Genomic DNA, 16,760 nt, shown 5'->3' with positions numbered 1-16,760 from the left:
ATTCTTATTTCAAGTTAAACTTTAATACCTTTTAGACAAAGCAATGTGAATAGGAGAGAAAGGAGTCCATTTAGAGTTGCTTTTTATGAAATCGTCTCTGATGTTTCAGCAAATTACAAATAAAATAAAAAATAAGCTAGTTTTTCATATATTTATAAAGCCACACCCCTTTGTTGCTTAGTCATTGGTGGAAAAAAAGAGAGCATGTTTTATCTTTTCCAAAGCTCTTTTCCACATAAGCAGCTGCTTTCTTTTAAGAGATTGATTTCAAAGCAATTCGGCTTGTCTCACAGCGAAAACAGCACATGATATTCACAACGAATACTATCGGAGTTCAGCATGAGCATGTTTTAAGTTAATATTGTAATGAGATTAAAATAGCACACCCTTGAATATGGACACTTTTTCACAATGACATTTGGAACGTGGTTGTCTACTATAGCAGGGTAAACTTACAGGTAAAAGGTAAATATATTTTACACAATTATTGTGGGTGCAAATTATAAGTAGGTACAAAGTCATTGCCTTTTGGCAAATGTCGCCATTTTTTCAAGTCAAAATTCATAATTTCCCACTGCCACTGTCTTTATGAGTGAATCAGTGAATCATTCACTCAATCAGTTGTTCATTCAGAACACCACTACTGTGTCTTGCCTGGAGATGCACAGCACAACAGAATATTTATCTGTGGATATGAATTGGAATATTTTTGTTGATGGAGGAAAAAAAAAAAACATTCTGAAGTATTAGTTTACCTATATATGTTTACCTATAGAAGGCTGCAAAGAACACTCTTGCTAAGGTGGAATATTGCTTAATTAATTTATTGATTAATTTACTGAATTCAATGATGAACTGCCTTTAACTATAATTTTGCATTATTGACAAACTGTTTTCCTACTGAATGTTGTTCAGTTGCTTTTGACGCAATGTATTTTGTTTAAAGCGCTATATAAATAAAGGTGACTTGACTTGACTTGACTTGGTTGATGTAATGCATCAAAATATAAGTATTTACTGGCAACATTTCTTTTCTTTCCATCCACCATCTTGGATGTTTCACAGAAACTGTTGAAATGCATTCTGGTATTGCATTATATGTGAATGCTACGTTAAGTTGGCCAGCACACATGCCGCTGTCTGGGTAGATCCTGTACTCAGTTTGGGAGCAACACTTATATCTGATTGTGTTTTCTATTAAAAACTGTACAAAAAATATTATTTGATGTAGAAATGAAATGCTGTAACAAGCCTTTTCATTAGTGTCACATTTGAACCTCAAGAACATTAGATTGGCTTTTTTGTGCATTTCCTGTTTATCTGGTGGTTTGGTTTTTAGTCAGGCAGGTAATAAAGACTACAGCACTGTGCATACTGACAGCACAGTAATAAACAGCCGAGTCTGATGAACTGAGATCAGAGATTTTCAGAACTCCCTTCAGTGTTTCTGTTCTTTCCAATTTAAACCGGCCTTTAAATCCATCCTCATAGGTGGGGTCACTTGTAGCACTGTAACTTAACACGATCAAGACCATGGCTGTATCCTTCTGCTGATACCATAACATGTTTGGCTTGTTACTGTCATCATAACTACAATTTATGTCTGTTATATTCTTCGCGCTGGCTAATATGGGTGTTGGGTTCTGTTGAACATTCACACATTTCACCATCCCTATAAAAAAACAAAAATGTTTTAAGAGATGTTCTCTTTCAAAGCAAAGAACATAAACGAAAATGATAAATTATAATAATTTGTTCATGTTACTATCAAAAGACATCTTACCTATGTATAATAAGAAATAAATGCACAGTCCATATGCAGCTCTAAACATACTTCTACAACAGCGTTACAAATACTCTGGTTACGCACACAACAAAAATAATGTGATGATAGAGATTGTATGAGTCTTTAGTATAGACAGAGAAGAAGGGAGGAAGGGCGGAAGGGAGGAGTGTGACATGATAAATTCATTTGAATGTGCAAGTTGTCAGGTTCTGCTGACTGGTTTGTACAAATATGGGTTTATTTATTCATGGTTAAGGCAGGTGTGATTGCAGGATTTTATTGCATTTTTTCTTACACCATTTCTTTTTCTTTTTATTTGTTTCATTGTGTAAACTAGCAGCACACAGATACACAGCATCAATCCCATCATTAACATCCACTTTCAGGGTCCATTAATTAGTCTGTGTACTTGACACTGTGAAATTAGTTCCAAAACCTTCCTCATTAGAGGAAGAAATAACAATGTAGCCCCAGCAACAGAATATTTTGCTGTGGATTTGACTGAAACTGTTTTTGTTGCATGAAATGTAAGTATTTATTGGAAATATTTCTCTCGACTGCATCCATCATCTTGTATGTTTCACAGATACTGTCGCAATGCATCCTGGTATTGTGTTATCTGTGAAGGATATGTTACTGTAAAATTTGGCCACCACACATGATGCCTTAAAATGTTGTCTAGGTAGGTCTACTAGTTTTGGAGGAAAGCTTATATTTGATTGTGTTTTCAATTAAAAACTGACAGAAAGTACAAAAATCTTTGAAAAAGAAAATCTGAAAAAAAGAAAAAGATACAGAGGTTAGATTCCTCATTTGTACGTATTGCATTTCCTGTTTGTCTGGTGGCTTGGTTTTTAGTCAGGCAGGTAATAAAGACTACAGCACTGTGCATACTGACAGCACAGTAATAAACAGCCGAGTCTGATGAACTGAGATCAGAGATTTTCAGGACTCCCTTCAGTGTTTCTGTTCTGTCCAGTTCAGTCCGGCCTTTAAATCCATCTTCAAACGTGGGTTCACCTGTAGCACTGTAACTGAAGACGATCAAGACCATGGCTGTATCCTTCTGCTGATACCATTGCATATAATCCATGTTACTATCATCATAACTACAATTTATCACTGCAGATTTCTCGTTGGCTAAAATGGATGTGGGGTTCTGTTGAACGGTCACACATCGCACCATCCCTGTGACAATATAATCAATAAAATCAAATATAAATATATGTTTTAATAGATATTCATTTTAAAAGCAAAGAACAACAACCAAACTGATATATACAGTAGCTATAATAATTTGATCATTCTGCTCTCAACGGACATCTTACCTATATATAATAATAAATAAAAGCACAGTCCATACGCAGCTCTGAACATTCTTCTAAAACAGGGTTAAAAAATACTCTGGCTATGCACACAGCAAAAATAATCTGACAAGGTGAGAGAGAGAGTACAAGACTTTAGTATCAACAGAGAGAGAGGAATACCTGTACATTAAAGTCACATCTCCCCCTACTGACTGCATCACATCAACAAGACCTTTGTGTGAAAGTGCTTTTGGCATAAGGAAGGGGTGTAAAATGATTAATGTAATTCTACTGTATGCGCGGGTTGTAAGGTTCTGCTGACTTGTCTGTAGAGATATGGGTTTATTTTATGAATACAACCAGTATTTGTATTCATAATTTGTATCATTTTGGTAACAGTGCATTTCCACTGAGAAGCCTGGAAGTCTGGATATGTATTTGGGCCATTGAGTGATCAGAACACCGTCACTGAAATCTGCTGGAAATACAAAGATATCGTAATAAACAGGATATGTTTTTTCATTAGAAATCTACAGTACATTTATTCTAAACCACGAAGATCACTTTCAATTCTTATTTCAAGTTAAACTTTAATACCTTTTAGACAAAGCAATGTGAATAGGAGAAGAAAGGAGTCCATTTAGAGTTGCTTTTTATGAAATCTTCTCTGATGTTCAGCAAATTACAAAAAAAAAAAAAAAAATAAGCTAGTACTTCATATATTTATAAAGCCACACCCCTTTGTTGCTTAGTCATTGGTGGAAAAAAAGAGAGCATTTTTGAGTTACAAAAGCTCTTTTCTACATAAGCAGCTGCTTTCTTTTAAGAGATTGATTTCAAAGCAATTCGGCTCGCAGCAAAAACAGCACATGATATTCACAACGAATACTAGCGGAGTTCAGCATGAGCATGTTTTAAGTTAATATTGTAATGAGATTAAAATAGCACACCCTTGAATATGGACACTTTTTCACAATGACATTTGGAACGTGGTTGTCTACTATAGCAGGGTAAACTTACAGGTAAAAGGCAAATATATTTTACACAATTATTGTGGTTGCAAATTATAAGTAGGTACAAAGTCATTGCCTTTTGTCGCCCTTTTTTTTTTTTAAGTCAAAATGCATCATTTCCACTGCCACTGTCTTTATGAGTGCATCAGTGAATCATTCACTCAATCAGTTTGTTCATTCAGAACACCACTACTGTGTGTTGCTTGGAGATGCACAGCATAACAGAATATTTATCTGTGGATATGAATTGGAATATTTTTGTTGATGGAGCAAGAAAAAATAAATAAAAATACATTCTGAAGTATTAGTTTACCTATATATGTTTATAATTTACTGATGTAATGCATCAAAATAAATGGCATTAAATTAAAGTATTTACTGGCAACATTTCTTTCCATCCACCATCTTGGATGTTTCACAGAAACTGTTGAAATGCATTCTGGTATTGCATTATATGTGAATGCTACGTTAAGTTGGCCAGCACACATGCCGCTGTCTGGGTAGATCCTGTACTCAGTTTGGGAGCAACACTTATATCTGATTGTGTTTTCTATTAAAAACTGTACAAAAATATTATTTGATGTAGAAATGAAATGCTGTAACAAGCCTTTTCATTAGTGTCACATTTGAACCTCAAGAACATTAGATTGGCTTTTTTGTGCATTTCCTGTTTGTCTGGTGGTTTGGTTTTTAGTCAGGCAGGTAATAAAGACTACAGCACTGTGCATACTGACAGCACAGTAATAAACAGCCGAGTCTGATGAACTGAGATCAGAGATTTTCAGAACTCCCTTCAGTGTTTCTGTTCTTTTCAGTTCAAACCGGTCTTTAAATCCATCCTCATAGGTGGGGTCACTTGTAGCCATGGCCGCGGGAAGTGGGGGTGCTGGGGGTGCTGCAGCACCCCCTAGTGACGAGAGGGAGATAAAAAAAAATGTAGGCCTATTAAAATATTTTGCTCGTTCCATGCAGAATACATCCATCTTTATATAATACAGCGCACCTCGACATTTGGACACCTGTAACCAGTCCAGGGCACCCCGCCTACATGTAGCTCAGGTAAGAGCATGGTGCTGCCGCGCTTGTAACATTTATTTTTTTGGCAACAAGTGTGGGATCAGCTTTGACTAGCCAAGCAATTGTAAGTAGTACACTATTATAGTATTTTTGTAAGGTGGTGGGGATGGAGATGGAGAGTATTATTTCGTTCGTGTGTTCCTTGCGTAATTATTGTGGAGAAATGTTAAAATAAAGTTTAAATAGTCGGAGATTATTTCCTTGTGGTTTGTGTAAAAAGGTTGGAGATGAAAGCTTTATACTGTGCGTGTGTTCTTTGCGTAATGGATGTGGAGAACTGTTCAATAAACAAATTGCTTAAATAGTCAGAGATTATTTCCTTGTGGTGTGCGTAAAAAGATTTTGGAGTTAATAGAGTTGCGTGTGACATAAACGTGCAGTGACTCAAGCCAGCTGACCAAATCGATTGCATTGTTTTAGCGTTATTGTGAAGTTTGATTAATATTATATTTTGTTGTAATATTATTTGTTGTATCTTAATATGTTGCATGTATGTATAGGCTATCTGAAATTGTAATGAAAGTAATTATTTAGTTTTCTTTCGATTATTAAACTATTATTTCTGATTCTGCTTCTGCTTCAGATTAATAACCCATTGCGCATATCTGAGAACTGATGTCTGTACGTTTCAGACCCTGGCTGGCTGTGCACTGAAGTGTATATGACAATAAAAGTAGTAAATCTCAATGTATTTATTTTTAAAATGTATTTTAAATAGGCCTATATAGGCTCATAGGTTTTTTGTCAAAAAAAAAAAAAAAAAAAAAAAAAAAATTTCACAGCACCCCCTGTTCAAAATTACTTCCCGCGGCCCTGCTTGTAGCACTGTAACTTAACACGATCAAGACCATGGCTGTATCCTTCTGCTGATACCATAACATGTTTGGCTTGTTACTGTCATCATAACTACAATTTATGTCTGTTATATTCTTCGCGCTGGCTAATATGGGTGTTGGGTTCTGTTGAACATTCACACATTTCACCATCCCTGTAAAATACAAAAATGTTTTAAGAGATGTTCTCTTTCAAAGCAAAGAACATAAACGAAAATGATAAATTATAATAATTTGTTCATGTTACTATCAAAAGACATCTTACCTATGTATAATAAGAAATAAATGCACAGTCCATATGCAGCTCTAAACATACTTCTACAACAGCGTTACAAATACTCTGGTTACGCACACAACAAAAATAATGTGATGATAGAGATTGTATGAGTCTTTAGTATAGACAGAGAAGAAGGGAGGAAGGGCGGAAGGGAGGAGTGTGACATGATTAATTCATTTGAATGTGCAAGTTGTCAGGTTCTGCTGACTGGTTTGTACAAATATGGGCTTATTTATTCATGGTTAAGGCAGGTGTGATTGCAGGATTTTATTGCATTTTTTGTTAAAGCAATTATTTTTGTGTGTGTGTAAACTAGCAGCACACAGATACACAGCATCAATCCCATCATTAACATCCACTTTCAGGGTCCATTAATTAGTCTCTGTACTTGACACTGTGAAATTAGTTCCAAAACCTTCCTCATTAGAGGAAGAAATAACAATGTAGCCCCCAGCAACAGAATATTTTGCTGTGGATTTGACTGAAACTGTTTTTGTTGCATGAAATGTAAGTATTTATTGGAAATATTTCTCTCGACTGCATCCATCATCTTGTATGTTTCACAGATACTGTCGCAATGCATCCTGGTATTGTGTTATCTGTGAAGGATATGTTACTGTAAAATTTGGCCAGCATACATGATGCCTTAAAATGTTGTCTAGGTAGGTCTACTAGTTTTGGAGGAAAGCTTATATTTGATTGTGTTTTCAATTAAAAACTGACAGAAAGTACAAAAATCTTTGAAAAAGAAAATCTGAAAAAAAGAAAAAGAAACAGAAGTTAGATTCCTCTTTTGTATGTATTGCATTTCCTGTTTGTCTGGGGGCTTGGTTTTTAGTCAGGCAGGTAATAAAGACTACAGCACTGTGCCTTTTGACAGCACAGTAATAAACAGCCGAGTCTGATAAACTGAGATCAGAGATTTTCAGGACTCCCTTCAGTGTTTCTGTTCTGTCCAGTTCAGTCCGGCCTTTAAATCCATCTTCAAACGTGGGTTCACTTGTAGCACTGAAACTGAAGACGATCAAGACCATGGCTGTATCCTTCTGCTGATACCATTGCATATAATCCATGTTACTGTCATCATAACTACAATTTATCACTGCAGATTTCTCGTTGGCTAAAATGGATGTGGGGTTCTGTTGAACGGTCACACATCGCACCATCCCTGTGACAATATAATCAATAAAATCAAATATAAATATATGTTTTAATAGATATTCATTTTAAAAGCAAAGACCAATAACAAAACTGATATATACAGTAGCTATAATAATTTGATCATTCTGCTCTCAACGGACATCTTACCTATATATAATAATAAATAAACGCACAGTCCATACGCAGCTCTGAACATCCTTCTAAAACAGGGTTAAAAAATACTCTGGCTATGCACACAGCAAAAATAATCTGACAAGGTGAGAGAGAGAGTACAAGACTTTAATATCAACAGAGAGAGAGGAATACCTGTACATTAAAGTCACATCTCCCCCTACTGACTGCGTCACATCAACAAGACCTTTGTGTGAAAGTGCTTTTGGCATAAGGGAGGGGTGTAAAATGATTAATGTAATTCTACTGTATGTGCGGGTTGTAAGGTTCTGCTGACTTGTCTGTAGAGATATGGGTTTATTTTTTTGTGGTTGAGACAGGTGGGATTTAGAGGTTGCCATCCAATGGGTTTTTGTTGTACAATTTATTAGTGTTTATTCACTGTGTAAACTAGCAGCACACAGATACACAGCATCAATCCCCTCCTTAACATCCACTTTCAGGGTCCATTGCTTCTTCTCTGTACCTGACACTGTAAAACCGGTTCCAAAATCCTTCTCAGTCGAGCCAGAGCTAACAATGTAGCTCCCAACAAGCACTAGCTCTCCTTTTATTTGTCTGTACCAGTATTTGTATTCATAATTTGTATCATTTTGGTAACAGTGTATTTCAACTGAGAAGCCTGGAAGTCTGGATATGTATTTCGGCCATTGAGTGATCAGAACACCGTCACTGAAATCTGCTGGAAATACAAAGATATCGTAATAAACAGGATATGTTTTTTCATTAGAAATCTACAGTACATTTATTATAATCCATGAAGATCACTGTCAATTCTTATTTCAAGTTAAACTTTAATACCTTTTAGACAAAGCAATGTGAATAGGAGAAGAAAGGAGTCCATTTAGAGTTGCTTTTTATGAAATCTTCTCTGATGTTCAGCAAATTACAAATAAAATAAAAAAATAAGCTAGTACTTCATATATTTATAAAGCCACACCCCTTTGTTGCTTAGTCATTGGTGGAAAAAAAGAGAGCATTTTTGATCTGTTACAAAAGCTCTTGCCTACATAAGCGACTGCTTTCTTTTAAGAGATTGATTTGGCAATATGTCTCACAGCGAAAACAGCACATGATATTCACAACGAATACTATCAGAGTTCAGCATGAGCATGTTTTAAGTTAATATTGTAATGAGATTAAAATAGCACTCCCTTGAATATGGACACTTTTTCACAATGACATTTGGAACGTGGTTGTCTACTATAGCAGGGTAAACTTACAGGTAAAAGGCAAATATATTTTACACAATTATTGTGGTTGCAAATTATAAGTAGGTACAAAGTCATTGCCTTTTGTCGCCATTTTTTTTCAAGTCAAAATTCATAATTTCCACTGCCACTGTCTTTATGAGTGAATCAGTGAATCATTCACTCAATCAGTTTGTTCATTCAGAACACCACTACTGTGTGTTGCTTGGAGATGCACAGCATAACAGAATATTTATCTGTGGATATGAATTGGAATATTTTTGTTGATGTAACAAAAAAAAAAAAAAAAAAAAAAAAAAACATTCTGAAGTATTAGTTTACCTATATATGTTTACCTATAGAAGGCTGCAAAGAACGCTCTTGCTAAGGTGGAATATTGCTTAATTAATTTATTGATTAATTTACTGAATTCAATGATGAACTGCCTTTAACTATAATTTTGCATTATTGACCAACTGTTTTCCTAATGAATGTTGTTCAGTTGCTTTGACGCAATGTATTTTGTTTAAAGCGCTATATAAATAAAGGTGACTTGACTTGACTTGACTTGGTTGATGTAATGCATCAAAATATAAGTATTTACTGGCAACATTTCTTTTCTTTCCATCCACCATCTTGGATGTTTCACAGAAACTGTTGAAATGCATTCTGGTATTGCATTATATGTGAATGCTACGTTAAGTTGGCCAGCACACATGCCGCTGTCTGGGTGGATCATGTACTCAGTTTGGGAGCAACACTTATATCTGATTGTGTTTTCTATTAAGAACTTTACAAAAATATTATTTGATGTAGAAATTAAATGCTGTAACAAGCCTTTTCATTAGTGTCACATTTGAACCTCAAGAACATTAGATTGGCTTTTTTGTGTATTTCCTGTTTGTCTGGTGGTTTGGTTTTTAGTCAGGCAGGTAATAAAGACTACAGCACTGTGCATACTGACAGCACAGTAATAAACAGCCGAGTCTGATAAACTGAGATCAGAGATTTTCAGAACTCCCTTCAGTGTTTCTGTTCTTTCCAATTTAAACCGGCCTTCATATCCTTCCTCATAGGTGGGGTCACTTGTAGCACTGTAACTTAACACGATCAAGACCATGGCTGTATCCTTCTGCTGATACCATAACATGTAAGGCTTGTTACTGTCATCATAACTACAATTTATCTCTGCTATTTTCTTCGCGCTGGCTAATATGGCTGTTGGGTTCTGTTGAACATTCACACATTTCACCATCCCTGTAAAATACAAAAATGTTTTAAGAGATGTTCTCTTTCAAAGCAAAGTACATAAACGAAAATTATAAATTATAATAATTTGTTCATGTTACTATCAAAAGACATCTTACCTAAGTATAATAAGAAATAAATGCACAGTCCATATGCAGCTCTAAACATACTTCTACAACAGCGTTACAAATACTCTGGTTACGCACACAGCAAAAATAATGTGATGATAGAGAGTAGTGTATGAGTCTTTAGTATAGACAGAGAAGAAGGGAGGAAGGGCGGAAGGGAGGAGTGTGACATGATTAATTCATTTGAATGTGCAAGTTGTCAGGTTCTGCTGACTGGTTTGTACAAATATGGGTTTATTTATTCATGGTTAAGGCAGGTGTGACTGCACGATGATTTTTTCTTTTTATTATTTATATATTGTGTAAACTAGCAGCACACAGATACACAGCATCCATCCCATCCATAACATCCAGTTTCAGGGTCAATTAATTAGTCTCTGTACTTGACACTGTGTAATTGTTTTCAAAACCTTCCTCAATAGAGGAAGAAATACCAATGTAGCCCCCATCAAGCACTAGCTCTCCTCCAGTATTTGTAATCGTAGTCTGTATCATTCTGGTAATAGTACATTTCCACTGAAGAGCCTGGAAGACTGGATATATGCTTTGGCCATTGAGTGATCAGAACACCATCACTAAAAACAGCCGGAAATACAAAGATATATTAAACAAAACTGGAAATGTTTTCCTTATCAATCTTAATTTACTTAAAACCACAACCAACACTGTCATTTCTTATTCCAAGTTGAATACCTTTTAGACAAATCAATGAGAATAGAAGAAAGCAATCCATTCAAAGATGCTTTTTTTGTGTGAAATGTTCTCTGATGTTCAGTTAATAAAAAATAAAAATAAAATTGTAGTTCATATACTGTATTATGAAGTCACACTCCTTTGTTGCAATGCCACTGGTGGGGAAAAAAAGAGGACACTTTTGTTCTGCTTCAAAAGCTCTTGCCTCCGTCAGCGGCTGACTTCTTTTAAGTGACTAATTTCAAATAAGGAAAGCAACTCTGCTCAACACAACAAACACTGCATGATTCAGTGGATACTAGTGGAGTTTAACAATAGCTGGTTGCAAAGACAATACTTTAAACTTTCTTTTCACTATTACAAAGTACAAATTTAACAAAGTAAAAATTATTACGACCCAACTGAAGATCTGTATTATAAATCAATTTAAATGTCAGTCTTTTGTGAAAATATCTTTGCCACATTTCCCTGAAGGACTACAAAAATATCCCCAAAGTTATAGTATCATTACTCAGAAAATCAGAGCAAAGTTATTTTCAAAAAGTCAGTTCTGATGTTTTCCATAAATTAAAATGCAGGTTAATCACTGGAACTCAAGCTATTGGGAAATGTGTCTGGCATATTATACATGACCATTTGCTCAACCAATTCATCCATTCAGAACCCGTTAATACATGTATGTTTTGCATGGAGAGGCACAACACAACAAAATATTTTTGCTGTGGATTTGACTGAAACTGTTTTTGTTGCATGAAATGTAAGTATTTATTGGAAATATTTCTCTCGACTGCATCCATCATCTTGGATGTTTCACAGATACTGTCGCAATACATCCTGGTATTGTGTTATCTGTGAAGGATATGTTACTGTAAAATTTGGCCAGCATACATGATGCCTTAAAATGTTGTCTAGGTAGGTCTACTGGTTTTGGAGGAAAGCTTATATTTGATTGTGTTTTCAATTAAAAACTGATAGAAAAATCAGGAAAAACAGTAAAACAGTGAAAATCTTTGAAAAAGAAAATCTGAAAAAAAAAAAGAAACAGAAGTTAGATTCCTCTTTTGTATGTATTGCATTTCCTGTTTGTCTGGTGGTTTGGTTTTTAGTCAGGCAGGTAATAAAGACTACAGCACTGTGCCTTTTGACAGCACAGTAATAAACAGCCGAGTCTGATGAACTGAGATCAGAGATTTTCAGAACTCCCTTCAGTGTTTCTGTTCTGTCCAGTTCAAACCGGTCTTTAAATCCATCTTCAAACGTGGGGTCACTTGTAGCACTGAAACTGAAGACGATCAAGACCATGGCTGTATCCTTCTGCTGATACCATTGCATATAATCCATGTTACTGTCATCATAACTACAATTTATCACCGCAGATTTCTCGTTGGCTAAAATGGATGTGGGGTTCTGTTGAACGGTCACACATCGCACCATCCCTGTGACAATATAATCAATAAAATCAAATATAAATATATGTTTTAATAGATATTCTTTTTAAAAGTAAAGACCAAGAACAAAACTGATATATACAGTAGCTATAATAATTTGATCATTCTGCTCTCAACGGACATCTTACCTATATATAATAAGAAATAAATGCACAGTCCATACGCAGCTCTGAACATCCTTCTAAAACAGGGTTAAAAAATACTCTGGCTATGCACAGCAAAAATAATCTGACAAGGTGAGAGAGAGAGAGTACAAGACTTTAATATCAACAGAGAGAGAGGAATACCTGTACATTAAAGTCACATCTCCCCCTACTGACTGCATCACATCAACAAGACCTTTGTGTGAAAGTGCTTTTGGCATAAGGGAGGGGTGTAAAATGATTAATGTAATTCTACTGTATGTGCGGGTTGTAAAGTTCTGCTGACTTGTCTGTAGAGATATGGGTTTATTTCTTTGTGGTTGAGGCAGGTTTGATTTAGAGGTTGCCATCCAATGGGTTTTTGTTGTACAATTTATTAGTGTTTATTCACTGTGTAAACTAGCAGCACACAGATACACAGCATCAATCCCCTCCTTAACATCCACTTTCAGGGTCCATTGCTTCTTCTCTGTACCTGACACTGTAAAACCGGTTCCAAAATCCTTCTCAGTCGAGCCAGAGCTAGCAATGTAGCTCCCAACAAGCGCTAGCTCTCCTTTTATTTGTCTGTACCAGTATTTGTAGTCATAATTTGTATCATTTTGGTAACAGTGTATTTCCACTGAGAAGCCTGGAAGCAGACATGGGGACTTGTGACTTGGTGACTTGGACTCGAGTCGACTCGAGTCGCTATTTTTATAACTTGAGACTTGACTCGGACTTGGAAGTTAGAGACTCGGGACTTGACTTGACTTGAGACACGATGACTTGAATGACTTGAGTGTTAATCACATCATGTTTTCAGTTTGAATATAAAATATATAAATTATTTTTTTAAATAAAGTTAATTACTCAGCTGGAGCGCAGGCTGAGAATAGCGTCGTGACTGGATCAGGACACAATCATCAGTCATGCCCTCTCTACCTTACACACACCACGCCCACTTAGATCAGATATCACATCACATCAACATGTCAGCCTGAGAGGTACCGAGGGTCATCGCTTTTGTCTTCAATAGTTCGCGCCTAAAAACGCGTGGAAAACGCTAGTCGCGCCGCTTTCTCCTTCTTTCCAAAGCGCTCGGGCAGAAGTGCTCCTGGGGCGTCTGTCGTTGCTAAGCATCCATGACAAGCTCTCTCTCAATGAAGATGCGGAAATTTCAGCAAAGGATAAATGTATTTGCAGCACTAAAAATCGCTCGCAGTAGCTCTGCTACTAAATTCATTTCAAAATGGCAATCCATATACAGCCATGAACAGCTGTTCCTTCATCTTAGCTGAGCTTTCAACGTTGATACGAGAAAGGATGAAGCTGATTGGTTAGTTATTGTCACATGACCTGCGGTGCGCTTGCGGCATTCTGAAAAGTTTAGATGTTGAGCGCGTTGCTTCCATTATGAGCGCGCATACCGCGCGCCTACATTGGAAATAACGAACTTGCGCGCACAAAAGACGTGATGTGAACGGCCCCTAATGATCCGCTAGCAGGCCGTCAAAAAAACGCATTCCAGGGGCGGCGCTAGGGCTGGGCTAAGGGGCATAAGCCCTGAATATTTTGTTACCTTGTCTTTCTCATAGAGCAAAACAATTAATCAGAAAAACAAATGTAGCTGCCGCGATTACCCAATCATGACAAGTGCATATTACATATATATATATATATATATACAGTACAGAATATAAATATGACGTATTTTCAGTTGTTTCATACTTTTTTGTTATGTACAGTACAGACCAAAAGTTTGGACACCTTCTCATTCAAAGAGTTTTCTTTATTTTCATGACTATTGACTATTGTAGAGTCACACTGAAGGCATCAAGGGCTATTTGAGCAAGAAGGAGAGTGATGGGGTGCTGCGCCAGATGACCTGGCCTCCACAGTCACCGGACCTGAACCCAATCGAGATGGTTTAGGGGTGAGCTGGACCGCAGACAGAAAGCAAAAGGGCCAACAAGTGCTAAGCATCTCTCGGGGAACTCCTTCAAGACTGTTAAAGACCATTTCAGGTGACGACCTCTTGAAGCTCATCAAGAGAATGCCAAGAGTGTGCAAAGCAGTAATCAAAGCAGAAGGTGGCTACTTTGAAGAACCTACAATATGACATATTTTCAGTTGCTTCACACTTTTTTGTTATGTATATAATTCCACGTGTTAATTCATAGTTTTGATGCCTTCAGTGTGAATCTACAATTTTCATAGTCATGAAAATAAAGAAAACTCTTTGAATGAGAAGATGTGTCCAAACTTTTGGTCTGTACTGTACATAACAAAAAAGTATGAAACAACTGAAAATACGTCATATTTATATTCTATACTCTGAGAGAGATAGAGACAGTGTGTGTGTGTGTGTGTGTGTGTGTGTGTGAGAGAGAGAGAGAGAGAGAGAGGAGAAATGTAACAGTTTAATGTTGTATGTAAACTGTGTTTGAGAGAGAGAGAGAGAGAGAGAGAGAGAGAGAGATGTTCAGAGAGGAGTCTGTTGGATGTTTAGTTTTATGGACTCAATGTTGAAAATGTAAAACATTTCAAACACTGTTGGCAGAAGTGAAAAATAAATAATTTTAGGAAGTTACAATTTTGTTTGATTCCATGATGTATTTTACTGAACATGAGTATTTACAATGCAAATCCAAATTATTTTAATTTACTGACAGTTACTTATATCTTGTCTTTTAACTTTATTAAGATCAGATTCTGCAGGTAAAATAACAATATTAAGGTGACTTGACTTGGACTTGACTTGACATAGCTTGTGACTTGACTTGACTTGACTTGCCCAAGAAAAAAATACTTGGGACTTACTTGAGACTTGAAGGTTAAGACTTGAGACTTACTTGAGACTTGCACATGTGTGACTTGGTCCCATCTCTGCCTGGAAGTCTGGATATGTATTTCGACCATTGAGTGATCAGAACACCGTCACTGAAATCTGCTGGAAATACAAAGATATCGTAAAAAACAGGATATGTTTTTTCATTCGAAATCTACAGTACATTTATTCTAAACCACGAAGATCACTGTCAATTCTTATTTCAAGTTAAACTTTAATACCTTTTAGACAAAGCAATGTGAATAGGAGAAGAAAGGAGTCCATTTAGAGTTGCTTTTTATGAAATGTTCTCTGATGTTCAGCAAATTACAAAAAAAAATAAAATAAAAAAAATAAGCTAGTACTTCATATATTTATAAAGCCACACCCCTTTGTTGCTTAGTCATTGGTGGAAAAAAAGAGAGCATTTTTTTATCTTTTCCAAAAGCTCTTGCCTCCATAAGCGACTGCTTTCTTTTAAGGGATTGATTTGGCAATATGTCTCACAGCGAAAACAGCACATGATATTCACAACGAATACTATCAGAGTTCAGCATGAGCATGTTTTAAGTTAATATTGTAATGAGATTAAAAATAGCACACCCTTGAATATGGACACTTTTTCACAATGACATTTGGAACGTGGTTGTCTACTATAGCAGGGTAAACTTACAGGTAAAAGGCAAATATATTTTACACAATTATTGTGGTTGCAAATTATAAGTAGGTACAAAGTCATTGCCTTTTGGCAAATGTCACCATTTTTTCAAGTCAAAATGCATCATTTCCACTGCCACTGTCTTTATGAGTGAATCAGTGAATCATTCACTCAATCAGTTTGTTCATTCAGAACACCACTACTGTGTGTTGCTTGGAGATGCACAGCACAACAGAATATTTATCTGTGGATATGAATTGGAATATTTTGTTGATGTAGCATAAAAAAAAAAAAAAAAAATTCTGAAGTATTAGTTACCTATATATGTTTACCTATAGAAGGCTGCAAAGAACGCTCTTGCTAAGGTGGAATATTGCTTAATTAATTTATTGATTAATTTACTGAATTCAATGATGAACTGCCTTTAACTATAATTTTGCATTATTGACCAACTGTTTTCCTAATGAATGTTGTTCAGTTGCTTTGACGCAATGTATTTTGTTTAAAGCGCTATATAAATAAAGGTGACTTGACTTGACTTGACTTGGTTGATGTAATGCATCAAAATATAAGTATTACTGGCAACATTTCTTTTCTTTCCATCCACCATCTTGGATGTTTCACAGAAACTGTTGAAATGCATTCTGGTATTGCATTATATGTGAATGCTACGTTAAGTTGGCCAGCACACCATGCCGCTGTCTGGGTGGATCCTGTACTCAGTTTGGGAGCAACACTTATATCTGATTGTGTTTTCTATTAAGAACTTTACAAAAATATTATTTGATGTAGAAATGAAATGCTGTAACAAGCCTTTT

General features: G+C 35.9%; 1 long non-coding RNA gene across 1 annotated transcript; it reads right to left on the bottom strand.

The window, feature by feature from the left end:
* Positions 1-7,257: 7,257 nt before the first annotated feature.
* Positions 7,258-8,518, bottom strand: LOC113092315 (uncharacterized). The gene is made up of 3 exons (XR_003287544.1): positions 8,427-8,518; positions 7,602-8,307; positions 7,258-7,461 (listed from the first exon to the last, which is right to left on the bottom strand). It is a non-coding gene; the product is annotated as an uncharacterized LOC113092315 (long non-coding RNA).
* Positions 8,519-16,760: the final 8,242 nt, after the last annotated feature.

Source organism: Carassius auratus, unplaced genomic scaffold, assembly GCF_003368295.1.
Source record: "Carassius auratus strain Wakin unplaced genomic scaffold, ASM336829v1 scaf_tig00214564, whole genome shotgun sequence".
Taxonomy (NCBI): domain Eukaryota; kingdom Metazoa; phylum Chordata; class Actinopteri; order Cypriniformes; family Cyprinidae; genus Carassius; species Carassius auratus.
The sequence above is the reverse complement of the archived record's forward strand: the minus strand, read 5'-3'. Positions and strand labels throughout refer to the sequence as shown.